Source organism: Artemia franciscana, chromosome 21 (assembly GCF_032884065.1).
Source record: "Artemia franciscana chromosome 21, ASM3288406v1, whole genome shotgun sequence".
Taxonomy (NCBI): Eukaryota; Metazoa; Arthropoda; class Branchiopoda; order Anostraca; family Artemiidae; genus Artemia; species Artemia franciscana.
Window position 1 is genome coordinate 10160335 of NC_088883.1, and position 16224 is coordinate 10176558.

At 32.8% G+C, this 16224-nt stretch overlaps 1 long non-coding RNA gene across 1 annotated transcript in view; it reads left to right on the forward strand.

The window, feature by feature from the left end:
- The first annotated feature begins 2339 nt into the window (after positions 1-2339).
- LOC136040602 (uncharacterized) overlaps positions 2340-16224 on the forward strand; it is a 28580-nt gene continuing 14695 nt past the window's right edge. Inside the window, exon 1 of the long non-coding RNA XR_010620825.1 lies at positions 2340-2647. This is a non-coding gene — a long non-coding RNA (uncharacterized LOC136040602). The remainder of the gene's footprint in view (positions 2648-16224) is intronic.

Below are 16224 nucleotides of genomic sequence, written 5' to 3' on the forward strand. Positions count from 1 at the left end.
AAGCCTTTAAAAGCACAGAAGAGTTCATTCCCTCTGCTGATTTCAAATTTCGCGGTTTAAATAAGCCTAAATTATGAATGAAAGCTTAATGTAAATAACCCTTACTCAACATACTTCGTTTTGCTGCAAATGCGTGTAGCGAAAAGGAGCACTCATTTGTGCTGTGTTTCCGAAAATTCGAAGCGAAAAAGAGCACTTTCCGAAAACACTCCGGGGCCAAATGACGGAATATAACGATGTGAACTTCATTTTGACAACCTCGAATCCGCTAGTAACGATTTTGTTGTCTTTTTTAGTTTTACATCTGTTGACTACTAAATTATGTTGGTAATATTTTTGTTATTAAAATAACAAAATGGGTTGATGAACGGCTTACACGTAAAAAAAAAAAAAAAAAGCAGTCCAAACCATGTGCCATGATACCTGAGGAACAGTGGTTAAGACATTATTCGAAGGTTTTCGGGTCTAAAGATACTCCCTTGGAAAAGGAATATGATGAATCGCGTCTTGATTTACTTTTGAAAAAGAGAAATTATTTTTTTGATATCTGTGAATGATGTTTTGCGGGCTGTTCGCCAGTTAAAGGTTAACAAGGCTCCAGGTCTTGATGGTGTTAGTGGTAATCATCTGTGCAATGGTTCACCGCTTTTGATCCAGCATATGCAACTACTTTTTCAGATGTGTATAGATACTGCCACCGTCCCCAAATCGTTTTGTACCGGAGTCGTTACAAACATCTTGAAGAAAGGAACAAACGCAAATGAGTGTGGAAGCTATAGGCCGATTAGTGTCTCGACTACATTCAACAAGGTGCTGGAAAAATTGGTCCTTCGTGAAGTTATTTCGAAGTGTGTGATAGACTACCGGCAGTTTGGGTTTCGAAAGCATCTCAGCTGTGCTTTCACCCATAGACTTCTAAAGCGCATTCTTGCCAAGGCTGATTCACTTGATTTATCGGTACATATATGTAGTGTTTACATTTCCGCTACATTTTATTCAGTAATCCAGTCTTCCAGACCTTTCTAAATGCCGGTGTGAACGCCCATATAGTAGCTATGTTATCATTTTGGTACTCTAATAATTATATAAGCGTGAAACTTGGGCATGTGAAACTCAATGAGCCAGTTTAACTGAAGAGAGGACTTCGACAAGCTTCCGTCTTAAATCCGATATTGTTTAACACGTTGACATTTACGGTTACAAAACAAATTTCTGGCGGGCTAAGATTTGATACTTGTGATTTGAGTTTAATAAGTTATGTTGACGATTTACAGATGTTGAGCTTCTCATTAAGTGTACTGCAGGATAACTTAGATAATCTTGTATCTGGTTATAGCGCTATTTGTCTACAAGTTAATGGCCAGAAAACTGAATTTCTGGTATTCAGCTCTACGGAACAAGAGGCACCCAAAACTAACTGTATCCGTAGATGGTGCTATTATCGCACCGTCTTCTTCGCTTAAATATTTAGGTTTTTCATACGGCCGAGATAAGAAAACTACAAGAACTCTTTGCCTTGATACCCTTGTGTCTGACCTGCGAGTGAGCTATGCTAAACTAGCCCCGCTAAAGTATTCTTACAATCGGCAAATTTTGGCGAGGATGTATAGAGCAGTGACATTACCACATGTCCTTTACCTTTCCCTGCTTTGGGAATGGTTCACAGAAACAGAGAGACTTAAAGTTAGGTCCGCGTTTTGTAGATATTTGAAGTTTGTGATACGTATACCGCTATTCGAGAGAAACTCATTTTTTTACTTTGAATAAGTATCAAATTCCAGATCCCCGTGAAGCTGTGGCAGAACAGGAAACTAGTGCTAGAAAAGATGCCCTTGAGCACCTTTATGATTTCCTGCCGTTGCAGGTCATATACGAGCTACGAATGTATATAGTGAACTATTGAATGTATATAGTGAACATGGCACGCGGCAGGCTTCTATACATGGATTCTCATCGTCCCTTGTGTTCTAACCGCAGACAGTGCTGGCTCCCGGCAATTTCGCCACCAGGCCCCAGCATGACACGTGGCAGGCTTCTATATATGGATTCTCATATATATATATGGATCTTTTTTTTAATTTTTTTTTCTTTTTTCTATTTTTTGTTTTTTCCATTTTAATTTTTACCTATTTTTTTATTTTTTAGTTTTTTTCTTTTATTCCCCTTTGATCTTTTCTTTTCTTTATTTTTTTCTTTTTTTGTCTTTTTGTCTTTTTTTAGTTCTCTTTTCTTAGTTTTTTTTAGTTTCTTTTATATATTGACTTCATTCTTAGTGATAGACAGACGAACGGACAGATCGACAGACGGAAACACACTACATTTGTATATATATCTATATATATAAAAATAAGTTGTCTGTGGATGGATGGATGGATGTGTCAGGTGACGTCACCTGAAAAAACTGGATCAGGTGACGTCAAAACTGAAAAAACTAAAAAAAGGCAAAAACTACAAAAAAAAACTAAAAACTAATAAAAAAAATAAAAAAGCTAAAAAACTAAAAAAACTATAAAGGTAAAAACCAATAAAAAACTAAAAAAAAAACTGAAAAAACTAAAAAAAGGCAAAAACTACAAAAAAAAACTAAAAACTAATAAAAAAAGTAAAAAAGCTAAAAAACTAAAAAAACTAAAAAAACTAAAAAAAGGTAAAAAACTAAAAAAAATAAAAAATAAAAAAAACTAAAAAAAGGAAAAAACTGAAAAATAAGCTAAAATAAAGGTAAAAACCAATAAAAAACTAAAAAGAAAAAAAGGAAAAAACTAATAAATGACGACACTCAAAGAGAAAGCGACCAGGACAAAAGGAATGTTCGATTAGCAATCAACAAAGCACCGGGACACAGGGAGTATAAATGACGACCAGGACATAAGTAAAAAAAAAAAAACTATCTATATATATAAAAATAAGTTGTCTGTGGATCTGTGGATCGTGGATCAGGTGACGTCACCTGAAAAAACTGGATCAGGTGACGTCAAAACTGAAAAAACTAAAAAAAGGCAAAAACTACAAAAAAAACTAAAAACTAATAAAAAAATAAAAAAGCTAAAAAACTAAAAAAACTAAAAAAAGGCAAAAACTACAAAAAAAACTAAAAACTAATAAAAAAGCTAAAAAACTAAAAAAACTAAAAAAAGGCAAAAACTACAAAAAAACTAAAAACTAATAAAAAAAATAAAAAAGCTAAAAAACTAAAAAAACTAAAAAAACTAAAAAAAGGTAAAAAACTAAAAAAACTAAAAACTAAAAAAAAAACTAAAAAAGGTAAAAACTAAAAGAACTAAAAAAGAAAAAAATAAATGACGACACTCAAAGAGAAAGCGACCAGGACAAAAGGAATGTTCGATTAGCAATCAACAAAGCACCGGGACACAGGGAGTATAAATGACGACCAGGACACAAGTAAAAAAAAAAATTAACAAAACTAAAAAGAAGGTAAAAACTACAAAAAAACTAAAAAGAAAAAAAAACTAAAAACTAATAAAAAAACTAAAATAAAAAAAAAATTAACAAAACTAAAAAGAAGGTAAAAACTACAAAAAAACTAAAAAGAAAAAAAAACTAATAAAAAAACTAAAAAATCTAAAAATCTAAATAAACTAAAAAAGAAAAAAAAAAGGAAAAAAATAAAGGAGAAAAACAAAACTAAAAAACGAATGTATATACAGACCGGTACACCGGGATACAAATGACGACCGGGACACAGGGAATATAAATAACGACCGGGACACAGGGACACAACTACAACGGGGACACCGGGGGAAACAGGGGGATGTAAATGACGACCGGGACACCGGGACAGGGAATGGTCGATTAGCAATCACCATCAACAAAGCTCAAGGGCAATCATTAGAATCATGAGGTATAGATCTGAATACAGATTGTTTTCCCATGGACCATTATATGTTGCATGTTCAAGAGTCGGTAAACCTGACAATCTATTTATATGCAAAGACAATGGGACAGCAAAGAATGTTGTATATTCGCAAGTTTTACGTAGTTAAAACCATATATATATATATATATATATCTATATTCACAGGTGGGACATAGGGACACAACTACAATGGCGCGTAACTATTATGGCGCGTAACGACTTACGCGCGCGGGGGGGCTTGGGGGGGGCGCGAAGCGCCCCCACCAACTAGGTGTTGGGGTGGCGCGAAGCGCCACCCCAACAGCTAGTATATATATATATATATACTAGCTGTTACAATTAAAAATTTCTCTTTGAACGACCTTCTTACAATTAAAATTTTCTCTTTGAACGATCTTCTTAAATACTTATAATGACGTCATATACTAAGCATCGTCATAACAAACATGACGACAACTTTCTGACGACATACAGCTCAATCCTTATAATGACGTCAGTCGACAGACAGACAAACAAATTATTTTTATATATATAGACTAGCTGTTGGGGTGGCGCTTCGCGCCACCCCATAACCTAGTTCGTGGGGGCACTAAGCGCCCCCCCAGGCCCCCAGTGCGTGTAAGTCGTTGAGCGCCATATTAGTTACGCGCCATTGTAGTTGTGTCCCTGTGTCCCACCTGTGAATATATATATTTATATATATATATATATATATATATATATATATATATATATATATATATATATATATATATATATATATATATATATATATATATATATATATATATATATATATATATATATATATATATATATATATATATATATATATATATATATATATATATATATATATATGTTTTTAACTACGTAAAACTTGCGAATATACAACATTCTTTGCTGTCCCATTGTCTGTGCATATAAATAGAATGTCAGGTTTAACGACTCTTGAACATGCAACATATAATGGTCCATGGGAAAACAATCCGTATTCAGATCTATACCTCAATATTCTAATGATTGCCCTTGAGCTTTGTTCATGGTGTTTGCTAGTCGAACATTCCCTGTGCCCCCGTCGTCATTTATATATCCCCCTGTGCCCTTCCGGCGTCCCCGTTGTAGTTGTATCCCTGTGTCCCGGTCGTCATTTGTGTCCCGGTGTCCCAGTCTGTAATTTCTCTTTGAGTGTCCCGGTCGTCATTTATATTCCCTGTGTCCAGATGTCCCGGTCGTCATTTGTGTCCCGGTGTCCCGGCCTGTAATTTCTCTTCAAACATTCCCTGTGTCCGGGTCGTCATTTATTTATCCCCCCTGCGCCCCCGGTGTCACTGTTGTAGTTGTGGTCCCGGTCATCATTTATATTCCCTGTGTCCCGGTGTCCCGGTCTGTATATACATTCGTTTTTGAATTGGTCTTTTTTTTAGTTTTTAGTTTTTTACCTTTTGGTTTAGTTTTTTTAGTTATACCTCCTGATTCTAATGATTGCCCTTGAGCTTTGTTGGTGGTGATTGCTAATCAAACATTCCATATTTCCCCGTCGTCATTTATATATCCCCCTGTGCCCCCCGGTGTCCACGTTGTAGTTGTGTCCCTGTGTCCCGGTTGCCATTTATATTCCCTGTGTCCAGGTCGTCATTTGTGTCCCGTTGTCCCGGTCTGTATATAAATTCGTTTTTGAATTGGTATACGATGAAATAAATTTTTGTGTTTTTCCCCCTTTTTTTTCTTTTTAGTTTTTTTTTGGTTTTTACCTTTTTTTAGTTTTTTAGTTTTCTTCTTTTTTCTTTTTAGTTTTTTTTTATTTTTATTTTTTTAGTTTTGTTTTTCTCCTTTATTTTTAAGTTTTTTTCCTTTTTTCCTTTTTTTTCTTTATTAGTTTTTTTAGTTTTTAAGTTTTTTTATTAGTTTTTAGTTTCTTTTTCTTTTTAGTTTTTTTGTAGTTTTTACCTTTTTTTAGTTTTTTTAGTTTTTTTGGCTTGAATACATTCGTTTTTGAATTGGTATATGATGAAATAATTCAGACGTCATATGCGGACAGACAGACAGACAGACATAACACACAAACAACTTATTTTTATATATATATATAATATATATATATATAGATTAAAAAAATTTATAAAACACATTAATTTGGTTAATAATATACCATTTAAAACACCAAACTGAACATGCCGGAGTAGTCACTCGCTGAGAGAGGCTGGCAGACTGGAGAATGAAGGTCCCAGGTTGAAATCCTGGTTGGGCTTCGGCAACTTTTTGTTGGCATTTGTTTTAGTTTAATAAAAACCAGCGAAATGTTGCGCAAAGAGAAAAAAAACAGGTAATTACAAAAATCTGTGTATATATTTTAACAAGGTATTGCAACAATTCAAAAACCTTAAACAGAGAACCGAAATTTTGAATCTTAGTAAAAAATTGGAGTTATACATTAAATTTCTTCAATAGTCAATGTCGTTGAAAAGACTGCAGATTTTTAGCAAGTAAAACTAAAGAAACTAAATCCTTTAGGTCCAAATCAAAAGTGCTAGTCTCCGTTTTTTCACCCTCCAGTCAGGAAGTGTGATCAAGAGTTGGGGCCCAGTCATCCTATGTTTTTGCACACACGAAAACGCTAACACATTTTATCTTGTTCTACAATTCTTTTAAAAAGATAAAACAGTTGTAAATTTTACACAGTATTGCATAAACGTAATAAGTTTTGACGTCACTCATACAAATTTCTTTCCAAAATTAAAAATCTTGACGATTTTTTTTTCAAATTTATCACTTATCTAGATATTTCTTTAGTTAGAAAATCACAGATAACCAAGTTTCCCAAAAAATATGGAGGTGTTACTTAGAAAAAATATGTACAATAATCTTTATTTAAACAGATAGTATAATAATAATAATAATTAAGAAAATTTTGTAAAACACATTAATTTGGTTAATAATATACCATTTAAAACACCAAATTGAATATGCCGGAGTAGTCACTCGCTGAGAGAGGCTGTCGGACTGAAGAATGAAGGTCCCAGGTTCAAATCCTGGTTAGGCTTTGGCAACTTTTTGTTGGTATTTATTTTAGTTTAATGAAAACCAGCGAAATTTTGCATAAAGAGAAAAAAACAGGTAATTATCTCCGTTTCTATAATTCTTTTTTAAAAGTTAAAAGAGTTGTAAATTTTACACAGTTTTGCATAAACGTAATAAGTTTTGACGTCACTCATACGAATTTCTTTCCAAAATTATAAATCTTGACGATTTTTTTCAAATTTATCACTTATCCAGATATTTCTTTAGTTAGAAAATCACAGAAAACCAAGTTTCCCGAAAAATATGGAGCTGTTTCTGAGAAAAAATATACACAATAATCTTTATTTAAACAGAGAGTATAATAATAATAATAATTAAAAAAATTATAAAACACATTAATTTGGTTAACAATATACCATTTAAAACACCAAATTGAATATGCCGGAGTAGTCACTCGCTGAGTGAACTAAATCCTTTAGGTCCAAACCAAAAGTGCTAATCTCCGTTTCTTGACCCTCAAGTCAGGAAGTGTGATCAAGAGTTGGGGCCCAGTCATCCTATTTTTTTGCACACACGAAAACGCAAACACATTTTATCTTGTTCTACAATTCTTTTAGAAAGTTAAACAGTTGTAAATTTTACACAGTATTGCATAAACGTAATAAGTTTTGACGTCACTCATACGAATTTCTTTCCAAAATCAAAAATCTTGAGGATTTTTTTTCAAATTTATCACTTATCTAGATATTTCTTTAGTTTGAAAACCACAGAAAACCAAGTTTTCCGAAAAATATGGAGCTGTTACAGAGAAAAAATATACACAATACTCTTTATTTAAACAGATAGTATAATAATAATAATAATAATTAAAAAAACTTGTAAAACACATTAATTTGGTTAATAATATACCATTTAAAACACCAAATTAAATATGCCGGAGTAGTCAGTCGCTGAGAGAGGCTGGCAGACTGGAGAATGAAGGTACCAGGTTCAAATCCTGGTTAGGCTTTTGCAAAGAATTACAGTCTTATTATTATGGCTAAGCTTACAGAGTCACACCACTGACCCCCGTCCCAAACTCAAGAATTGGGTACACTGGGACTCGAACTCGCGTCTTCTCAGACAAGGGATCCTGAATCCAGCGCACCTACCAACTCGGCCAGAGTTGCTTCTAATCCTGGTTAGGCTTCGGCAACTTTTTGTTGGTATTTGTTTTAGTTTAATAAAAACCAGCGAAATGTTGTGCAAAGAGAAAAAAATAGGTAATTACAAAAATATTTGTATATATTTCAATGAGGTATTGCAACAATTCAAAAACCTTAAAGAGAGAACCGAAATTTTGAATCTTAGTAAAAAATTGGAGTTATACATTAAATTTCTTCAATAGTCAATGTCGTTGAAAAGACTGCAGATTTTTAGCAAGTAAAACTAAAGAAACTAAATCCTTTAGGTCCAAACCAAAAGTGCTAGTCTCCGTTTTTTCGCCCTCCAGTCAGGAAGTGTGATCAAGAGTTGGGGCCCAGTCATCCTATGTTTTTGCACACACAAAAACGCTAACACATTTTATCTTGTTCTACAATTCTTTTAAAAAGATAAAACAGTTGTAAATTTTACACAGTATTGCATAAACGTAATAAGTTTTGACGTCACTCATACAAATTTCTTTCCAAAATTAAAAATCTTGACGATTTTTTTTTTCAAATTTATCACTTATCTAGATATTTCTTTAGTTAGAAAATCACAGATAACCAAGTTTCCCAAAAAATATGGAGGTGTTACTGAGAAAAAATATGTACAATAATCTTTATTTAAACAGATAGTATAATAATAATAATAATTAAGAAAATTTTGTAAAACACATTAATTTGGTTAATAATATACCATTTAAAACACCAAATTGAATATGCCGGAGTAGTCACTCGCTGAGAGAGGCTGTCGGACTGAAGAATGAAGGTCCCAGGTTCAAATCCTGGTTAGGCTTCGGCAACTTTTTGTTGGTATTTATTTTAGTTTAATGAAAACCAGCGAAATTTTGCATAAAGAGAAAAAACAGGTAATTATCTCCGTTTCTATTATTCTTTTTTAAAAGTTAAAAGAGTTGTAAATTTTACACAGTTTTGCATAAACGTAACAAGTTTTGACGTCACTCATACGAATTTCTTTCCAAAATTATAAATCTTGACGATTTTTTTCAAATTTATCACTTATCCAGATATTTCTTTAGTTAGAAAATCACAGAAAACAAAGTTTCCCGAAAAATATGGAGCTGTTTCTGAGAAAAAATATACACAATAATCTTTATTTAAACAGAGAGTATAATAATAATAATAATTAAAAAAATTATAAAACACATTAATTTGGTTAACAATATACCATTTAAAACACCAAATTGAATATGCCGGAGTAGTCACTCGCTGAGTGAACTAAATCCTTTAGGTCCAAACCAAAAGTGCTAATCTCCGTTTCTTGACCCTCAAGTCAGGAAGTGTGATCAAGAGTTGGGGCCCAGTCATCCTATTTTTTTGCACACACGAAAACGCAAACACATTTTATCTTGTTCTACAATTCTTTTAGAAAGTTAAAACAGTTGTAAATTTTACACAGTATTGCATAAACGTAATAAGTTTTGACGTCACTCATACGAATTTCTTTCCAAAATAAAAAATCTGGAGGATTTTTTTTCAAATTTATCACTTATCTAGATATTTCTTTAGTTTGAAAACCACAGAAAACCAAGTTTTCCGAAAAATATGGAGCTGTTACAGAGAAAAAATATACACAATAATCTTTATTTAAACAGATAGTATAATAATAATAATAATAATTAAAAAAACTTGTAAAACACATTAATTTGGTTAATAATATACCACTTAAAACACCAAATTAAATATGCCGGAGTAGTCACTCGCTGAGAGAGGCTGGCAGACTGGAGAATGAAGGTCCCAGGTTCAAATCCTGGCTAGGCTTCGGCAAAGAATTACAGTCTTATTATTATGGCTAAGCTTATAGAGTCACACCACTGACCCCTGTCCCAAACTCAAGAATTGGGTACACTGGGACTCGAACCCGCGTCTTCTATAGTCTTATTATTATGGCTAAGCTTACAGAGTCACACCACTGACCCCCGTCCCAAACTCAAGAATTGGGTACACTGGGACTCGAAACCGCGTCTTCTCAGACAAGGGTTCCTGAATCCAGCGCGCCAACCAACTCTGGCCGAGTTGGTTGGCGCGCTGGATTCAGGATCCCTTGTGTGAGAAGACTCGAGTTCGAGTCCCAGTGTACCCAATTCTTGAGTTTGGGACGGGGGTCAGTGGTGTGACTCTGTAAGCCTAGCCATAATAATAAGACTGTAATTCTATCGCTGAGAGAGGCTGGCAGACTGGAGAATGAAGGTCCCAGGTTCAAATCCTGGTTAGGCTTTGGCAAATTTTTGTTGGTATTTGTTTTAGTTTAATAAAAACCAGCGAAATGTTGTGCAAAGAGAAAAAAATAGGTAATTACAAAAATATTTGTATATATTTTAATGAGGTATTGCAACAATTCAAAAACCTTAAAGAGGTTGCGGAGTAGTCAGCGGAGTAGTCACTCGCTGAGAGAGGCTGGCAGACTGGAGTATGAAGGTATAAAAAAACTGGAGAATGAAGGTATAAAAAAATAGGTAATTACAAAAATATTTTGTAATATAAAATATTAATGTATAATATATACATTAATGGTTATACATTAATGGAAAAATGGAGTTATACATTTTTTTTCAAATTTATCACTTATCTAGATATTTCTTTAGTTTGAAAACCACAGAAAACCAAGTTTCCCGAAAAATATGGAGCTGTTACAGAAGAAAAATATACACAATAATCTTTATTTAAACAGATAGTATAATAATAATAATAATTAAAAAAAACTTGTAAAACACATTAATTTGGTTAATAATATACCATTTAAAACATCAAATTGAATATGGCGGAGTAGTCACTCGCTGAGAGAGGCTGGCAGACTGGAGAATGAAGGTATAAAAAAACTGGAGAATGAAGGTATAAAAAAATAGGTAATTACAAAAATATTTGTATATATTTTAATGAGGTATTGCAACAATTCAAAAACCTTAAAGAGAGAACCGAAATTTTGAATCTTAGTAAAAAATTGGAGTTATACATTAAATTTCTTCAATAGTCAATGTCGTTAAAAAGACTGCAGATTTTTAGCAAGTAAAACTAAAGAAACTAAATCCTTTAGGTCCAAACCAAAAGTGCTAGTCTCCGTTTTTTCGCCCTCCAGTCAGGAAGTGTGATCAAGAGTTGGGGCCCAGTCATCCTATGTTTTTGCACACACGAAAACGCTAACACATTTTATCTTGTTCTACAATTCTTTTAAAAAGATAAAACAGTTGTAAATTTTACACAGTATTGCATAAACGTAATAAGTTTTGACGTCACTCATACAAATTTCTTTCCAAAATTAAAAATCTTGACGATTTTTTTTTCAAATTTATCACTTATCTAGATATTTCTTTAGTTAGAAAATCACAGATAACCAAGTTTCCCAAAAAATATGGAGGTATTATTGAGAAAAAAATATGTACAATAATCTTTATTTAAACAGATAGTATAATAATAATAATAATTAAGAAAATTTTGTAAAACACATTAATTTGGTTAATAATATACCATTTAAAACACCAAATTGAATATGCCGGAGTAGTCACTCGCTGAGAGAGGCTGTCGGACTGAAGAATGAAGGTCCCAGGTTCAAATCCTGGTTAGGCTTCGGCAACTTTTTGTTGGTATTTATTTTAGTTTAATGAAAACCAGCGAAATTTTGCATAAAGAGAAAAAAACAGGTAATTATCTCCGTTTCTATAATTCTTTTTTAAAAGTTAAAAGAGTTGTAAATTTTAAACAGTTTTGCATAAACGTAATAAGTTTTGACGTCACTCATACGAATTTCTTTCCAAAATTATAAATCTTGACGATTTTTTTCAAATTTATCACTTATCTAGATATTTCTTTAGTTAGAAAATCACAGAAAACCAAGTTTCCCGAAAAATATGGAGCTGTTTCTGAGAAAAAATATACACAATAATCTTTATTTAAACAGAGAGTATAATAATAATAATAATTAAAAAAATTATAAAACACATTAATTTGGTTAACAATATACCATTTAAAACACCAAATTGAATATGCCAGAGTAGTCACTCGCTGAGTGAACTAAATCCTTTAGGTCCAAACCAAAAGTGCTAATCTCCGTTTCTTGACCCTCAAGTCAGGAAGTGTGATCAAGAGTTGGGGCCCAGTCATCCTATTTTTTTGCACACACGAAAACGCAAACACATTTTATCTTGTTCTACAATCCTTTTAGAAAGTTAAAACAGTTGTAAATTTTACACAGTATTGCATAAACGTAATAAGTCTTTACGTCACTCATGCGAATTTCTTTCCAAAATTAAAAATCTTGACGATTTTTTTTCAAATTTATCACTTATCTAGATATTTCTTTAGTTAGAAAATCACAGAAAACCAAGTTTCCCGAAAAATATGGAGCTGTTACTGAGAAAAAATATGCACAATAATCTTTATTTAAACAGATAGTATAATAATAATAATAATAATTAAGAAAATTTGTAAAACACATTAATTTGGTTAATAATACACCATTTAAAACACCAAATTGAATATGCCGGAGTAGTCACTCGCTGAGAGAGGCTGTCAGACTGGAGAATGAAGGTCCCAGGTTCAAATCCTGGTTAGGCTTCGGCAACTTTTTGTTGGTATTTATGTTAGTTTAATAAAAACCAGCGAAATGTTGCATAAATAGAAAAAAAACAGGTAATTATCTCTATTTCTGTAATTCTTTTTTAAAAGTTAAAAGAGTTGTAAAATTTACACAGTATTGCATAAACGTTATAAGTTTTGACGTCACTCATACGAATTTCTTACCAAAATTATAAATCTTGACGATTTTTTTCAAATTTATCACTTATCTAGATATTTCTTTCGTTAGAAAATAACAGAAAACCAAGTTTCCCGAAAAATATGCAGCTGTTTCTGAGAAAAAATATACACAATAATCTTTATTTAAACAGAGAGTACAATAATTATAATAATTAAAAAAATTATAAAACACATTTAATAATAAACCATTTAAAACACCAAATTGAATATGCCGGAGTAGTCACTCGCTGAGTGAACTAAATCCTTTAGGTCCAAACCAAAAGTGCTAATCTCCGTTTCTTGGCCCTCAAGGCAGAAAGTTTGATCAAGAGTTGGGGCCAGTTATCCTTTGTTTTTGCACACACGAAAACGCACACATATATTATCTTGTTCTACAATTCTTTTAAAAAGTTAAAACAGTTGTAAATTTTACACTGCATTGCATAAATGTAATAAGTTTTGACGTCACTCGTACGAATTTCTTTCCAAAATTAAAAATCTTGACGATTTTTTTTCAAATTTATCACTTATCTAGATATTTCTTTAGTTTGAAAACCACAGAAAACCAAGTTTCCCGAAAAATATGGAGCTGTTACAGAAGAAAAATATACACAATAATCTTTATTTAAACAGATAGTATAATAATAATAATAATTAAAAAAAACTTGTAAAACACATTAATTTGGTTAATAATATACCATTTAAAACATCAAATTGAATATGGGGGAGTAGTCACTCGCTGAGAGAGGCTGGCAGACTGGAGAATGAAGGTCCTAGGTTCAAATCCTGGTTAGGCTTCGGCAACTTTTTGTTGGTATTTGTTTTAGTTTAATAAAAACCAGCGAAATGTTGCGCAAAGAGAAAAAAAACAGGTAATTACAAAAATCTTTGTATATATTTTAACAAGGTATTGCAACAATTCTAAAACCTTAAAGAGAGAACCGAAATTCTGAAGCTTAATAAAAAATTTGAGTTAAACATTAGATTTCTCCAATAATCAATATCTTATCTTAGTAAATTTTATACAGTATTGCATAAACGTAATAAGGTTTGACGTCACTCATACGAATTTCTTTCCAAAATTAAATATCTTGACGATCTTCTTTCAAATTTATCACTTATCTAGATATTTCTTTAGTTAGAAAATCAAAGATTTTCATATATAGCGTTGGCAATTGCGTCGTCCGGAATAGCGACGCAATTGCTGGAATGTGATTTCCGCTGAAATACCTGATGAAAATGTCGATAAGGGGTTATATGATATTGTTGTAAAAAAAATATGATACATGGACCTTGCGGTGCACTGAACGAAAATTCACTATGTATGGCCAAAGGAAGGTGCACAAAGCAATATCCTCAACTTTTAGTACCCAACAGAATTACTGGCAATGATGGTTACCTACAATATAGAAGAAGATCTACTGAGGATGGCGGTAAAACAGCAATAATAAAGAAGCGTAACGGTTACCACCATCGAAGTAGATAACCAGTGGGTTGTTCCATATTCTGCTTTATTATCAAAAAAACATTTAATGCACACATAAACGTTGTATACTGTAACTCCGTAAAGGCAATCAAATACAGATGTAAATACGTCAACAAAGGCAGTGACATGGCAGTTTTTGGCTTGCAGTCCGAAATCAAAGATATTGACGAAATCGTACAATTTCAGGCTGGAAGATACATAAGCAGTAATGAATCTGTCAAAAGTAATGTCAAAAGTAATGAATACTGAAGTGCCTTCGTATTACACGTGGAATACTAAAAATAAAGTATTTGAACGTCGAAAACAGGGTAAGTCAGTCGACGGCCAACCCACCATCTTCAAAGATACCACGATAGGAAGACTGTACACCGTTCACCCCAATCAACATGAATGCTTCTTTCTATGCCTGCTTTTGGTGAATGTACCCGGTCCGACATCCTTTGAGTATTTGAGAACTGTAAACGTTACTATACATGACACCTACCGTAGTGCATGCCAAGCTCTGAATTTATTGGAGAATGACCAACACTGGGATAACTGCATCAATGACGCTTGCGAAACGTCAACTCCAAGTCAAATTCATGCATTGTTTGGAATCATACTAACAACTTGCTCTCCTTCAGCTCCTACAGAGTTATGGGAAAAATATAAATCGAAAATTTCCGAAGATATACTCCATCGAAAATGGTTAGAGACGTCAGATATGACTCTTGATTTTACATAAAAAATTTCTAACTATACTTTAGTTATTATAGAAGATTTGTGCGTATGTATGGCAAACAAACCTCTTCAGGATTTGGCTTTCACCTAATCGTACCGCTGCTGTTTCGACATGTGTAGAATTGGATCGTGAACAACTTGTACTGTAATAGTTACAGTACGAGTGACCTATTGTCGTATGTAAAAAATAACTTCTCCAAGTTAACGTCGGAACAAAAAGACATATATGATACGATAATGCATTGTGTCGATAACAACGTTGGAGAAATTTTCTTTTTGGATGCGCCAGAAGGTACTGGTAAAACGTTTGTGATAAAATCTTAATACTGATTGTTTTTCCCATGGACAATTGTACGTTGCATGTTCGAGGGTCGGTAAACCTGACAATCTATTTATATGCAGCGAAAATTGGACAGCGAAGAATGTTGTATATTCGCAAGTTTAACGCAGTTAATTTGTATTGTATCTATCTATCTTTCTATATAAAAACGAGTTGTGTGTATGCATGTTTGTTTGTTTGTAAAAAGAGCGTTTGCTTATGACGCAAGTATAAGTACATAAGGCTTTGTATATGCACAGACAATGGGAAAGCCAAGAATGTTGTATATTCGCAAGTTTTACGTAGTTCAAAACACATATATAAATCAATCTATATTTATAGGTTGTACACAGGTACACAACTACAATGGCGCGTAACTAATATGGCGCGTAACGACTTACGCACGAGGGGGGGCGAAGCCCCCCCCCCCCAGCCAGATGTCGGGGTGGTGCGAAGCGCCACCCCAACAATAGAAGATATAATTTAGATATAATCTGGCGTAACAGACATTAGAAGATATTAGAAGATATAATCTGGCGTAACAGACATAGTGTAACAGAAATAACACACAAACAACTTATTTTTATATATATTATATTGGAGCTTTAGCATGCTTGGCACGTAAAGGTTTTTCCAAGTGTCAATGTTAGAATGAACACTGACAAATTGAAGAAAACAAATCAATAAAAAGAAGAAACTAAAAAAAAGAAAAACTAAGAAAAGAAAATTCTAAAAAAGAAAAAAAATTAAAAAGAAACTGTATCTATATACATACAAATAAGTTGTATATATGCATGTTTGTTTGTATGTGGGTTTGGATTCGACGTCATTATAAGTGTATAAGGCTTTGTATATGCCATCATTA